The sequence below is a fragment of the Bubalus bubalis genome, chromosome 7, assembly GCF_019923935.1.
Source record: "Bubalus bubalis isolate 160015118507 breed Murrah chromosome 7, NDDB_SH_1, whole genome shotgun sequence".
NCBI lineage: Eukaryota > Metazoa > Chordata > Mammalia > Artiodactyla > Bovidae > Bubalus > Bubalus bubalis.
The window spans coordinates 90,318,868-90,333,604 of NC_059163.1; the positions used below are offsets into that span (position 1 = coordinate 90,318,868).

General features: G+C 38.9%; 1 non-coding gene across 1 annotated transcript; it reads right to left on the minus strand.

Moving 5' to 3' along the window:
- Positions 1-2,179: 2,179 nt before the first annotated feature.
- Positions 2,180-2,287, minus strand: LOC112586288. The gene has a single exon (XR_003110758.1). It is a non-coding gene; the product is annotated as a U6 spliceosomal RNA (small nuclear RNA).
- Positions 2,288-14,737: the final 12,450 nt, after the last annotated feature.

Genomic DNA, 14,737 nt, shown 5'->3' on the forward strand with positions numbered 1-14,737 from the left:
GCAATGGGCTCTGCCAGGAATGACTAAGCCTGGTACGAATCATGAAAGAAACTATCATGAGTCACAAGGCAGATTTCACAGCCTCGCCTGTGCACCTGCATGATCAGCAGGAACTTCTGAAATTGAAAGATAATGATATAAGCATGTGCAGGGGGCAGGGTGCCTGGAGATACAATATGCTCCTCTAGTGGATATATCCAATCTATCTTGACAGATCTACCATCTCACCTTTTAACCAGTTTGATTCTCACTTCACAAAACTGCTATAATCAGTGGATATAAGAATGTGTGCTAGAAACACCTGAAAGATAACTGGGCATATGATACAATGGAAATGTATCCATATTTGTTTTGCTCCATATACTCCTATATTTTTTATTAAAATATTGTGCAGTTAATTGTGCAAAAAATTTAATAGCACAATTAAATTTTTATAATTTACATTTTAATTAAAATTTGTATAGTATTTGTGTAATTAAAATGGAATGCTTCTATATCTCTACAAACACAGAGAATATGGTAGTTCCAAAGACTCCTGAGAGTCCCTTGGACTGCAAGGAGATCCAACCAGTCCATTCTAAAGGAGATCAGTCCTGGGTGTTCATTGGAAGGACTGATGCTGAAGCTGAAACTCCAATACTTTGGCCACCTCATGCAAAGAGTTGACTCATTGGAAAAGACCCTGATGTTGGGAGGGATTGGGGGCAGAAGAGGAGGGGACGACAGAGGATGAGATAGCTGGGTGGCATCACTGACTTGATGGACATGAATCTGAGTAAACTCCGAGAGCTGGTGATGGACAGGGAGGCCTGGCGTGCTTTGATTCATGGAGTCACAAAAAGTCGGACACGACTGAGCAACTGAACTGAACTGAATACTGGTTATGCATCAGACTCACCTGTTCTTATGGACTCAGTGTTTGTGTCCCCCCAAATTCATATATTGAAACCCTACCCCCCCCACCAGTATTATTTGATGAGTCACTATAGAGTTAAACTGCCTTCTTTGAATCCTGGCTCGGTCAAGTATTAGCTGTGTGATGTTAGGTTGGTTATCTAACTTCTCTGGCCCTCAGATTCTCTTCTGTAAAATGGGGATAATAACAGTACCTATCTCGTAGGGTTGTTGTTGTTGTTAATAAAGTGCTGAGACCAGATTCTGGCACATAATAGAGTGCTGTAGTGAGTATTTACTGTTTTATTATTTATTCATTCCAAGTGTAGACTAGTCCAGCCGGACAGTGAGGGTCTGAGTTATAGAATGCAATTCAAAAAGAAGACATAATTGTATTCTTTACCACAGAATTCTGTTCTAAACTACTAGCCATAAACATTTGTCTTTTATTTCTTTTCTAAGTTTTTTTGGAGCATAGATGATTTACAATGTTGTTTTAGTTTCAGGTATACAGCAAAGTGAGTCAATTAGACATACACTTACATACAGTCTTTTTTTTTTTTAGATGCTTTTCTCATATAGGCCTTTACAGAACATTGAATAGAGTTCCCTGTGTTATGCAGTGGGTTCTTATTAGTTTTCTATTTTATATACTGTTGTTTTTCCTCAATTGCTAAGTCATGTCTGACTCTTTGTGACCCCATAACTGCAGCACACCAGGCTTCCCTGTCCTTCACTATCTTTTTGAGTTTGCTCAAACTCACGTCCATTGAGTTGGTGATGCCATCCAACCATCTCATCCTCTGTCACCCACTTCTCTTCCTGCCCTCAATCTTCCCCAGCATCAGGGTCTTTTCCAATGAGTCAGCTCTCTGCATCAGGTGGCCAAAGTATTGGACCTTCAGCTTTACCATCAATCCTTCCAGTGAATATTCAAGGTTTATTTCCTTTAGGATTTATTGGTTTGATTTCCTTGCTGTCTAAGGGACTCTTAAGAGTCTTCAGCACCACAGTTTAAAAAGCATCAATTCTTTGGCACTTAGCCTTTTTTATGGTCCAGTTCTCACATCCATACATGACTACTGGAAAAACCATAGCTTTCACTTTTATGGACTTTTGTTGGCAAAGTGATGTCTCTGCTTTTTAATATGCTGTCTAGCTTTTCTTCCAAGGAGCAAGCATCTTTTAATTTTATATGTGTATATGTCAGTCCCAATCTCCAATCTCCCAATTTATCCTTCCCCGCTCATCCCATCCCCTGGTAGTAACCGTAAGTTTGTTTCCTACATCCATGACTCTACTTCTGTTTTGTAAATAAATTCACTTAGCAGAGGCCATGCTTATCTTCTCTGTATTGTTCCAGTTTTAGTATATGTGCTGCTGAAGTAAACACCTTTATTTTCTATTAGTACGTTCCTTATTTCTACCTGCATCCCAACTCTGGTTGGGGTATAGAAAAATCACAAGGGATGCTACAGAACCTCAGAGCCATTAGGATGGGGGCTTGTTACATTACATCCAGAGGGGTAATGTTGGGCACTGGATGGGCAGAGACTTCATGGGGAAAGTTGAATTTATACTGAGACTTAAAAAATGATATATAGTGATGGGTATTTTATTTAGAGAAAGTGAGAAATCCTGGGGCAGAGTCAAAAGATCCAATGAGAAGGGAGGTGTTGATAAGTCAGTTTAGAAATGTTTTGAGTCACAGTTTTAGATGGTAAAGTTCTAAACAGGAGATTAGTTCATCTTCAACTTGGTGATGGGATTGTAATGCTTATATAAGTAAAGACTAAATAATTTTTGAAATGAGTTAGATAATCCACTAAGCAGAATGCTCAACTTTAACCCAGAACTATTTTAACACCAGAAGGACGTGGATTGAGAGGGCATTAGTTGAATAAGTTTCTTTCATGTTGTATTGAACAAAGAATAACTTTCAAAATCTCCTCTTCTTTTGTTATAGAAAACTGAATGATATTTATACCTTAATAGGTAGATGAGGAAAAAGCTTAGTTATAAGTTTGATCTTTAGTTGGAGTAGATTATACTGGTCTCTTATTTCTCAGGATTTCAGGGCAAGACCTATACAGTTAGAAAAAAGGAGCAGAAAATAGCTGAAGGGATTGATGAGAAAAAATTGATGAGACTGTGGAGTGGGTGCAGTATGGTATAGCAAGTTATGTGGGAAAAAAATGTTAGCTTTGGAGTCAAGACCCACAAGCTTCACATTTCATCAATATATGATCTTGGGTAGTTCCTTAACCTTTCTGAACCCTAATTTCTTCTAATGACCTATGAGTGGGGGGCCAACAGGTGCCTGCCTATGGTTGTGCACACCAAATCCCCAGGGATGCATGCCTCCTGGGGATGCAATGCCCCTCCTGGTTTAATGGACACCCAGCAGGGATGACAGGGCTTCCCTGGTGGCTCAGTGGAAAAGAATCCGCCTGCAATGCAGGAGATGCAGGTTTGGTCCCTGGGTCAGGAAGACCCCTTGGAGAAGGAAATGGCAACCCACTCCAGTATTCTTGCCTGAAATCCCATGGACACATGGGATTTCATGGGGTCACAAAGAGCTGGACATGACTTAACAACTGAACAACAAGCCAGGATAATACCCGCAAAACAGAGTTGTGGTGAGGCCTCACCCTAATGGAGCAATCTAATCATCATATTCTTAAAATCTCAAATTGCTTTCCATTTCCTATTAAAAAGATTTCAAACTCATATATTGGAACAGTGTCTGAAGTGAAACAAAAACTACTTTCTGGGAATTCCCCTCCACTTTGCCCCTTTTCAAAGTACACCTTTCTTCAGTTTAATAAAGTCACTTATCACTACATTCTTTTCTATCTCTAGAGCTTTATGCTGCATTAGCAGGTGGATTCTTTACCACTGTACCACCTGGGAATCCCTGTACCTGTCTATACCAGTTTCATGCCCCTAATTCCCTGCTTTTCCGTGTTGACTTATTTCCCCAATTTACTGGTCCTTTAAAGCTCAATCTAAAGTCTACCCATTCATTGATGTCTTCCCTGATTCTTTCTCAGCTGGAAGGCATTTCTTTCTCTGAATTGCCAGACATTGTCACTGCATCTGCCTCTACCTGAGTCTTCTGCCTTGAAACAGTGTTTTTACTCATGTGTCTTATCACCCTTGCCAGATTGAGAGCAGGGTGGGAAGATTCACACAAGTCATACTTGAGTTCCGAGCTCACAAAGCCCAGAGTCTTGCCTTTAGTAGGCATGCTGGATGATCTGGACTCATTTTGGCATCACTGCCACCTCCTAAGGTCTCCATTGCGAGGGAAGTTGAGAACTGTGTTTCCCAGAATCCTACCGAGATGGGAGATACCAGCACAGAGTTTAGGAGAAAAGGAAGCCATTATTTTCTGGAGGCAACTGCAGGCGGATGACTGAGCATATGAGAGGTTCTAATCAGCTTCTGGTGAGCTTTCTGAGAATCACCTGCATCAGTCCTGCAGCCTGAGGGGCAGAAGGAAACTTCCAGAGGTTCCTGGTATTCAGAGAGTCTTTGGTGCAAGCCTCTTGAGAACCTTGTGGAACTACAGGCCGATACCATCACTGACAGCTTCCCTGGTGGCTCACATGGTAAAGGGTCTGCCTGCAATGCAGGAGACCGAGGTTTGATCCGTGGGTTGGGAAGATCTCCTGGAGAAGGAAATGGTAACCCGCTCCAGTGTTCTTGCCTGGAGAATCCCATGGACAGAAGAGCCTGTCGAGCTCTAATCCATGGGGTTGCAAAGAATCAGACATGACTGAATGACTAACACTTCACTTCTAATTCCCTGCATTGAAAATATTCATACTTGGAATATATTGAATGACACCTATTTACATACCCCAATGTTGACGTGTTTAATATTTGCAGAATAAATGAAAACCAGTTCTATTCATTGAAAAGTCAGTAAATATTCCACTTACATTCATTATTCAAGGGGAAAGACGCCGACATCTATTGTGAGTTAATCATATGGCAGACAATTTCCTAGGTGTTATTTACTACTTCACAATAATTCTGAGAGATCACTATCATTGTCCACATTTTATATGAGGATGTGGCAAGAAGAGAGTCAAACATACTCTGATTCACAAGCTAATAATTTTCCACACTATGATGTTGCCTTTTTGTGTGTCAACTTAGTGTATGCCTTTGTGGATAATCACAAGCAACTTAAAAAAACATTTGAAACCCCAATATCAGCCAAGTTTTCCAGAGCAGTTTTACCTGCTCAGAGCAATAAATCTTAAGTTTCCTCTAAATTATACCACTGAGGAGGCTACCTATAACTAATGGATTTGATTTAAATATTTGAGTCAATTTTCTTCAGTTATTTAGAAGAAATATTTAGTTATTTAGCATACAGTTGTACGCTCATATATTGCTAAGAATGAGTACTTTTATACCAGGTAAAATAATAAAGTTAAAATTGTTTTAAATATCTGAAATTTGGGGTGAGGCTGGTTTATATATTCAAACTAGAAGGACAGTGTACAATAAAAGACCCAGCAATATACTTTATCAGTTACAGTTTAATTACCCACCAATATCCATTGAGCTCCTTTGGAGGGTAATAACTACTACTTCTTGACCTTTATGGGAATGCTGAAGACTTTGATCTGGAATAAAATCACCTGGAACACTTTTTCATGATTTATTCTTCATTGCAAATTATTTGGAAAATTTTATATTATGCAATGTTATGCTTATAAACATTATAGTCACATCATAAATAGTTTTCTACATTTAACAATAATGTTTAAGTGCTTAAATCATGAACAGATGAAATTATCAAAATTACAATGGTAGAAAATAGTAATAGTAATGAATTTCATAAAAATCTTATTCAAAAAGAGAATTAGTATTTATGAGTTAGCAATTAATATTTTGCTAAAATGTTGGCAGTCCCACCAGGGCTTATTTTTTGGCCTTGGTCATTATCTCGTACTAGTTTTAGATAAGTAAAGGATGCTTCCTTGAAGTAAGAAAAAAAGCTGGTAATATTTCACATGGCAAAGTCCCTATACTTGCAGACAAACAACTATGGCTCAGATTGAATACGTGATTTTTAAATTTTTAATTCTGTTAGATGTTTGTTGAGAGACAAAAAATGTAAATTTAAATTTCCAGAGAAGTGACAGTAGTTGCTTAAAATCTGTCTTATTTTATTATAATGATTCCAAATCTATTTTGAGCTTTCATTTGCTTCAATTTTTTAAAAAGTTGCTGTGCCTTAGCAGTAAATTTGGGGTTGATAAAACAGTCTCATGTTTAAAAACAATGTGGTTAATTAATATAACTTACCAGCAAAACACACAACCATTCAGAATTTAAATCTTCCGAAAGCAAACATACCACCTTGCCTTATCAGTTTCTTTTTGAAAAATAATGATGACATTTATAAAATAAAAAGAACACTAAATCTACCTGCCTCCACTAAAATAAAATAGATTAAGAAATGCTCCAATCATGCTGTTCAGTTAACTGAAGATTATCTTGGCCTAGAGTTTGGTGTGACATACATTTTGAGGCCCTTTTAAGTTTTTTCCCTTTGGACTGAATCCCAACTGGTTGTTTTATTGACATATATAATTTAGATAGTTCTGAATAAGACTGGATCCTTAAGAGACCCAAGATAATGAAATAAATATACACATTCAGGTTTATAGATGAGGCAAAGAGCATTATTTATTTAGAAAGAGAAATCTTATCCCTTTCTGGTAGAGAAAAAGAAAGATTAAATGGAAAATAAAATTAGTAGTAAAAGAAAATGTAGCCATTTATACTAGCTTGCTCATGAAAAAGAAGCCTGAGAATACAGATCTGCTAGAAACACAGTGGACTCATATGGAGTAAGGTGAATGTAGGAATAAAAAAGTGTATTTTTCCTCCTCTCTGTTATAGTCAGTTTATCCTTAAAGGCCACTCTTCCAAAAGCACAAACTTTATAATATATTTGCAGGCCAGGCCCATTCACATATTACTCTTCTGTATTTTTTAAGAACAGTATATGTTCATTACCGGAAAAAAAAAAAAAAAAAAAGGTAAAAACAAGCAGGGACAAAAAAAAGAGAAAAACAGAAAACATCCATAATTCCACCAAAAGATCATTATCTTCAATTTTGTGCACCCACTCTAACACCTGTTGTTTTCTTTACCTTTTCATAATAATCTTTTATTTCAGAATGCAGGTATAAATGTTCATTTTCACCATGAATACAACATCAAACATATTTTTTTGTAAAATGTTTTCTTCCATATTATCATGATGTGAAGGCCACAGAATGTTGAGAGGCAGACAGTGCAGGGTGGAACCACAGGCTCGAAAAACAGGCTGCCTGGCACTGTGTTGGCTCTGCTGTGTGCTGGCTGTGTGATCTTGGACAGATACCTGCTTTGCACCTCAGCTTTACCATCTGTAAAATGGGGGCAATAATATTATTACATTATTAACATTTTAAACTATATTATATTACATATGTTATAAAGATTAAATTACATCTTTTGAAGGGCTTAGAACATTGTACATAATAATCCTACATAAGTGTATATAGTTTAATCAAAATCTCTTAATAAGTTTTTTAATTATTACCACTTTTCTACTAATATAGTCAGTTTTGTAATGAATATTTTTTACATATGTCTTTGCACATTTGTTGTATTTTCCTTGAGATAAATTCCTAGAAATAGAATTGCTGTGTCAAAAGATGTGCATCTTTTTAATTCTGGCAGAAAAATTTGCAAGAAAAAATTGGCATATTGTAAAGGATATGCCAATTTTCACTCTGAGCAGTGATGAATCTAAATGTGGTTGTATGTTTTGAAACCTAGCCTGCAGACTTTAATTTTCATAAGAATCAGCTGGGAGCTTATTAAAATTATTCTTAAAACTCACAGAGATTAAGTATCTCTGGGGTGGATTCTTGGAATCCGCATTTCTTAAAAACAAGCTTAGGTCATTCTGACACAGATAGCTGATGAATTTAGAAATACTGAAGCTTCTCTTTGTCCACTCTTCTAACACTGACAACTACAACCCCATTGATGTGATAGGTTCAGCAAAGACAATTCTATAGGAACTTTCAGCCAGAAAATATATTTTACAAGCCAACTGTTTTACATCATATTTTACAAGTCAACTAGAAAACATATTTTTTTTCTTTGTATGGCACAAAAATTTAACCTTTCTGCAGCTATTCTCAAATTTTCAACAGTTAAAGCAGATTTTGCTAATTTGCCAATTTGCATATTTCCATTAATGACAAATGGTTATGTTATACCTCCAAACCTCCTACATAATTTTTCCAATGTAGATCTCATTGTTCCAAATGTCCTTTTTATTCCATGAGTATGTCAAACTTCTCTATAGTATGCCAAAGTACAAAACAGAGCAAAACAAAAACAATTTTCCAAGTGTGACATAAAGTCTGAAGTTAGCAGTTTGGGATGGTTGGGCAAGCCTAAATGCTTGGTTTTGTGCATGTAAGCCTTTTTGGTGTGGGTGTACCACCATCTATATTTTCTTAAGCTACCAGTCTAATTAATCTGTTAGCTCCCCCTTCTCATAAAGATTGGCTGCAAAAGGTCGGAGAGGAGCCACTGAGTGCCAACAACAGGAGCAGCTGTTGAGGAAAACAAGGCTCCCTGAGGGGTTGTTAAAACTAGCTGAACAAACAGGAAAATCCATGGACGGAGGAGCCTGGTGGGCTGCAGTCCATGGGGTTGCTAAGAGTCGGACACGACTGACTGACTTCACTTTCACTTTTTACTTTCTTGCACTGGAGAAGGAAATGGCAACCCACTCCAGTATTCTTGCCTGGAGAATCCCAGGGACAGGGGAGCCTAATGGGCTGCCGTCTATGGGGTCGCACAGAGTCAGACATGACTGAAGCGACTTAGCAGCAGAACAGGACAGCTCAAGTGAAGGAAGCCAAGGTATCAAATTAAAGTAATTAGTAAGTCAAGTAGGAGGTAGTCTGGAGGGTTTCCACCAATCAAGCATGTATTTGTGGAACCTTCTTCATAGACTGATGAGGCATTCAGAGGATGAATGAGTGGTACTTGATGTTTTGCCCCTGAACCACAGCTAAGGGGTTTTGCCTTTACTACCTTTGATACATTTTTCTGAAATTGACGTTCAACCTTTCTACAGAGGCAGGGTACCTTCTGCTCTTAGATTTCTCATTATGATGCTCCACCAGTTTCATTTGGAAGCTAAAGCCTTTTCCCATACATTTGGGTCAGAATGCTTTCTTTTCCAGGTCCCATCTGGGGGTGGAGGGTGGGCTCTATCTTGCTTGACTGTCACTGGGTCACCTCAGTCTGTTCCAGGTGACTGGGATGTGCCAAAGACAAGAAACATGATGGGAACATGCAAAGGTGGGATATGACGTCATTACATTCAGCAAATCACGAAGACTGTGAATTGGAGGCAGTTTGTCACATTCTGAATAGACACCCTTGGAATCTCAAAGGTGGTCATTTAGATCCACTAAAGTACTGTTTTTGCATAAAGAAATTATGTAAGAATTACTGGTAGAGATTTTATGAGTCAGTGGTAATGGCTCAATATTAAAAGAAATTTATGGCAGACCTGAGAAAGTCCATGTATGAAATCTGCATAATAGATTACTAAAAGAAATTAAGGTTTATTCTTGGTAATATGTGAGGTTAATGTACTGAAGGACAACTGTGTATGGACTTTTCTTGACTTTGTAGGGGAAGTGGCATCTTAGCACCTATTTGGCCTTCCTAGAAGCAAGGTACAATGCTGTAAAGAGCAATATTGCATAGGAATCTGGAATGTCAGGTCCATGAATGAAGGCAAATTGGAAGTGGTCAAACAAGAGATGGCAAGAGTGAATGTCAACATTCTAGGAATCAGAGAACTCAAATGGACTAGAATGGGTGAATTTAACTCAGATGACCATTATATCTACTACTACGGGCAGGAATCCCTTAGAAGAAATGGAGTAGCCATCATGGTCAACAAAAGAGTCCAAAATGCAGTACTTGGATGCAATCTCAAAAATGACAGAATGATCTCTGTTCGTTTCCAAGGCAAACCATTCAATATCACAGTAATCCAAGTCTATGCCCCAACCGGTAATGCTGAAGAAGCTGAAGTTGAACGGTTCTATGAAGACCTACAAGACCTTTTAGAACTAACACCCAAAAAAGATGCCCTTTTCATTATAGGGGACTGGAATGCAAAAGTAGGAAGTCAAGAAATACCTGGAGTAACAGGCAAATTTGCCTTGGAATACAGAATGAAGCAGGGAAAAGACTAATAGAGTTTTGCCAAGAAAAGGCACTGGTCATAACAAACACCCTCTTCCAACAACACAAGAGAAGACTCTACACATGGACATCACCAGATGGTCAACACCGAAATCAGATTGATTATGTTCTTTGCAGCCAAAGATGGAGAAGCTCTATACAGTCAGCAAAAACAAGACCAGGAGCTGACTGTGGCTCATATCATGAGATCCTTATTGCCAAATTCAGACTTAAATTGAAGAAAGTAGGGAAAACCACTAGACCATTCAGGTATGACCTAAATCAAATCCCTTATGATTATACAGTGGAAGTGAGAAATAGATTTAAGGGCCTAGATCTGATAGATAGAGTGCCTGATGAACTATGGAATGAGGTTTGTGACATTGTACAGGAGACAGGGATCAAGACCATCCCCATGGAAAAGAAATGCAAAAAAGCAAAATGGCTGTGTGGGGAGGCCTTACAAATAGCTGTGAAAAGAAGAGAAGTGAAAAGCAAAGGAGCAAAGGAAAGATATAAGCATCTGAATGCAGAGTTCCAAAGAATAGCAAGAAGAGATAAGAAAGCCTTCGTAAGCAGTCAATGCAAAGAAATAGAGGAAAACAACAGAATGGGAAAGACTAGAGATCTCTTCAAGAAAATCAGAGATACTAAGAGAACATTTCATGCAAAGATGAGCACAATAAAGTACAGAAATGGTATGGACCTAAAAGAAGCAGAAGATATTAAGAAGAGATGGCGAGAATACACAGAACTGTACAAAAAAGATCTTCATGACCCAGATAATCACAATGGTGTGATCACTGACCTAGAGCCAGACATCCTGGAATGTGAACTCAAGTGGGCCTTAGAAAGCATCACTACGAACAAAGCTAGTGGAGGTGATAGAATTCCAGTTGAGCTATTTCAAATCCTGAAAGATGATGCTGTGAAAGTGCTGCACTCAATATGCCAGCAAATTTGGAAAACTCAGCAGTGGCCACAGGACTGGAAAAGGTCAGTTTTCATTCCAATCCCAAAGAAAGGCAATGCCAAAGAATGCTCAAACCACCGCACAATTGCATTCATCTCACACACTAGTAAAGTAATGCTCAAAATTCTCCAAGCCAGGGCTTCAGCAATATGTGAACCATGAACTTCCTGATGTTCAAGCTGGTTTTAGAAAAGGCAGAGGAACCAGAGATCAAAATGCCAATATCCGCTGGATCATGGAAAAAGCAAGAGAGTTCCAGAAAAACATCTATTTCTGCTTTCTTGACTATGCCAAAGCCTTTGACTGTGTGGATCACAAGAAACTGTGGAAAATTCTGAAAGAGATGGGAATACCAGACCACCTGATCTGCCTCTTGAGAAATTTGTATGCAGGTCAGGAAGCAACAGTTAGAACTGGACATGGAACAACAGACTGGTTCCAAATAGGAAAAGGAGTATGTCAAGGCTGTATATTGTCACCCTGCTTATTTAACTTATACGCAGAGTACATCATGAGACACGCTGGGCTGGAAGAAGCACAAGCTGGAATCAAGATTGTGGGGAGAAATATCAATAACCTCAGATATGCAGATGACACCACCCTTATGGCAGAAAGTGAAGAGGAACTCAAAAGCCTCTTGAGGAAAGTGAAAGTGGAGAGTGAAAAAGTTGGCTTAAAGCTCAACATTCAGAAAACAAAGATCATGGCATCTGGTCCCATCACTTCATGGGAAATAGATGGGGAAACAGTGGAAACAGTGTCAGACTTTATTTTTTTGGGCTCCAAAATCACTGCAGATGGTGACTGCAGCCATGAAATTAAAAGGCGCTTACTCCTTGGAAGGAAAGTTATGACCAACTTAGATAGCATATTGAAAAGCAAAGACATTACTTTGCCAACAAAGGTCCATCTAGTCAAGGTTATGGTTTTTCCAGTGATCATGTATGGATGTGAGAGTTGGACTGTGAAGAAGGCTGAGTGCCGGAGAATTGATGCCTTTGAACTGTGGTGTTGGAGAAGACTCTTGAGAGTCCCTTGGACTGCAGGGAGATCCAATCAGTCCATTCTGAAGGAGATCAGCCCTGGGATTTCTTTGGAAGGAATGATGCTAAAGCTGAAACTCCAGTACTTTGGCCACCTCATGCGAAGAGTTGACTCATTGGAAAAGACTCTGATGTTGGGAGGGATTGGGGGCAGGAGGAGAAGGGGACGACAGAGGATGAGATGGCTGGATGGCATCAGTGACTCGATGGACGTGAGTCTGAGTGAACTCCGGGAGTTGGTGATGGACAGGGAGGCCTGGCATGCTGTGATTCATGGGGTCGCAAAGCTTCAGACACGACTGAGCGACTGAACTGAACTGAACTGAAGAGCACCCTTATTTCTTTTGCAGGGAGTTACTTCTCCCAGGGATAAGCAGTCTCGGTACTACTGTAATCAGGATCTGTGTCTTCCGCTAGCCGAGGAGCAGATAATTCCAGCTGGACCAATAGGAATCTCTCTCTTGAGACTTTGAATTATGAGCAACCTGAATTAAGATGATGACAACAACTTTTGGAGCTTTTCATTCTGAAGCAGAACCCAGAGTATGTCCTGCTGTCTAGATAGCTGGGGAATATTTGAGGTCCTCTCTTGGTTCTGTGGTCCCACCTAGCTGTGTAACTTTCCATCCACTCTGTGAGTTATCCAGCATAAAAATCTTGTTGGCTCTGACTCCAACACCAGAATCTCAGGTGATAAGCCTTCTGCAAAGTACCATAGGGCAACCTTTCTGTCAGAGCATGGCTATTAAGTTAGGAATCAAACAAACTTGAAGACTGCTTGCTCTTCCACTTTTTGTGATTCTGAAAAACTTGCTTTGCCTTATGGAGCCTTAACACACTTACCTGTAGAATGAGGAATAAAATCTTCCTTCTAGGTTGTTGTTGGAATTGGGTTAGCACCTCTGTGAAAATTCCTGGCATAGGAAACTTTCTGGCATAGTTCCTGTGTGCTGGCATAGACACATAGGAAGAAGACCTGTGAATTTCCATGTCAAAGTGGTCCATTTCTAATGAAAGATTCAACATCAGTGATTTGGCCAGTGATTACTGGATGGAGTGTTGGGCAATCTTTTAATGTCATAGATTCTGTAAAGAAAGTTATACTTAATAATCAAAATACCCATTCCCCCTTATTACTCTGCTAGACAAAGATCAGAATTAGTGATTCATGGATCTTTTAATTCTGGCAATATTTCTTCTTTGTTGGCAATAAAGATGGCATAGAATTTCCCAAATGAATATTTACAAAGTAAATTGCTCTGGAGTTATATCGTGTTTGCATACTTATTACTTCAGTTCTTGGCAGATTTAAACTGCATCTCTGTTTACAATAAAATAAAAATCATTTGCTGCTTTACACAAATGTTACTTTCAGTATGAAATAAAGAAAAGATAGCACCAGTTTAATGAAAAGAGAAATTTCCTCCTGGGAAATAGCAGCAGACAGAACTGGCTTTTTCCAGAAATAACTAGAACCATGACTGAAGGTCTCTGCTTTCTGCATCTCCAGTGCCTTGTGATAGTTAATATTCTGGGAAGGCTTCAAGTCCTACATGAATTCTTGACAGAATCCAGGAAAGCAAGAAAGCTACTTGACATACTGTCCTGTAACTGAAGATTTTAAAATCTTGCAATGATGTAACAGTGAATTTCTAAAATGAAATAGCAATAAAAGAAAAGCTATCCTAGAATGCACCCCTCTCTGTGCTAGAGCATTTGGAGCTGTGGGTCTAAGGAGGCCAGTCGTCACAGCCCCACCGGTACTCCCACCCATCAACGGGGAGGAAGGAGCACTGTGCAAAACAGTAGTCTTCTTTGTCTATGATCAGCCTAGGTTGAGTGAGCACATTTGTTTATGGAAATCTGTGTAAACTGAATAGTCCATGGGACCTTTCCAACAGAGAAAAATGGTGAAACAACCACTACCTTAAGAAAGCATTTTTCAAAGTGTCATATGGGATCATTCTTCAACAAAATCATCCTGAGATTGTAAAAAAGTGTGTATCTAGGATTTATCCTTGATAGATCAAGGTATCAGAATCTCTGTGAGTGAGACCTTAGAAGACTCTTCAGTTCAACTGATGTTTAAGAAACATATACCCATTTCTTAGCTGTGTTTCTGATCTGTGGGGTACAGATACACAACGGTCTGTTACTCAGCCATATAAAAGAACAAAAAAAATGCCATTTACAGCAACATGGATGAACCTAGAGACTGTCATACTGAGTGAGGTGAATCAGACACAGAAAGACAAATAACATATGATATCTCTTATATAAGGAGTCTTTTTAAAAGGAGTACAAATGAACTTGTTTCTGAAAAAGAAGGAGTCACAGATGTAGAAGAAAAACATATGCTTACCAAGGAATAAGGAGGGGAGGGGTAAATTGGGAGACTGGGACTGATATATACATACTTTGTTATTGTTCAGTTGCTAAGTCATGTATGACTTTTTGTGACTCCTTGGACCGTCCTCCACTATCTCCTGGAGTGAGTTGAGTTGAGTGTTAGTTGCTCAGTTGT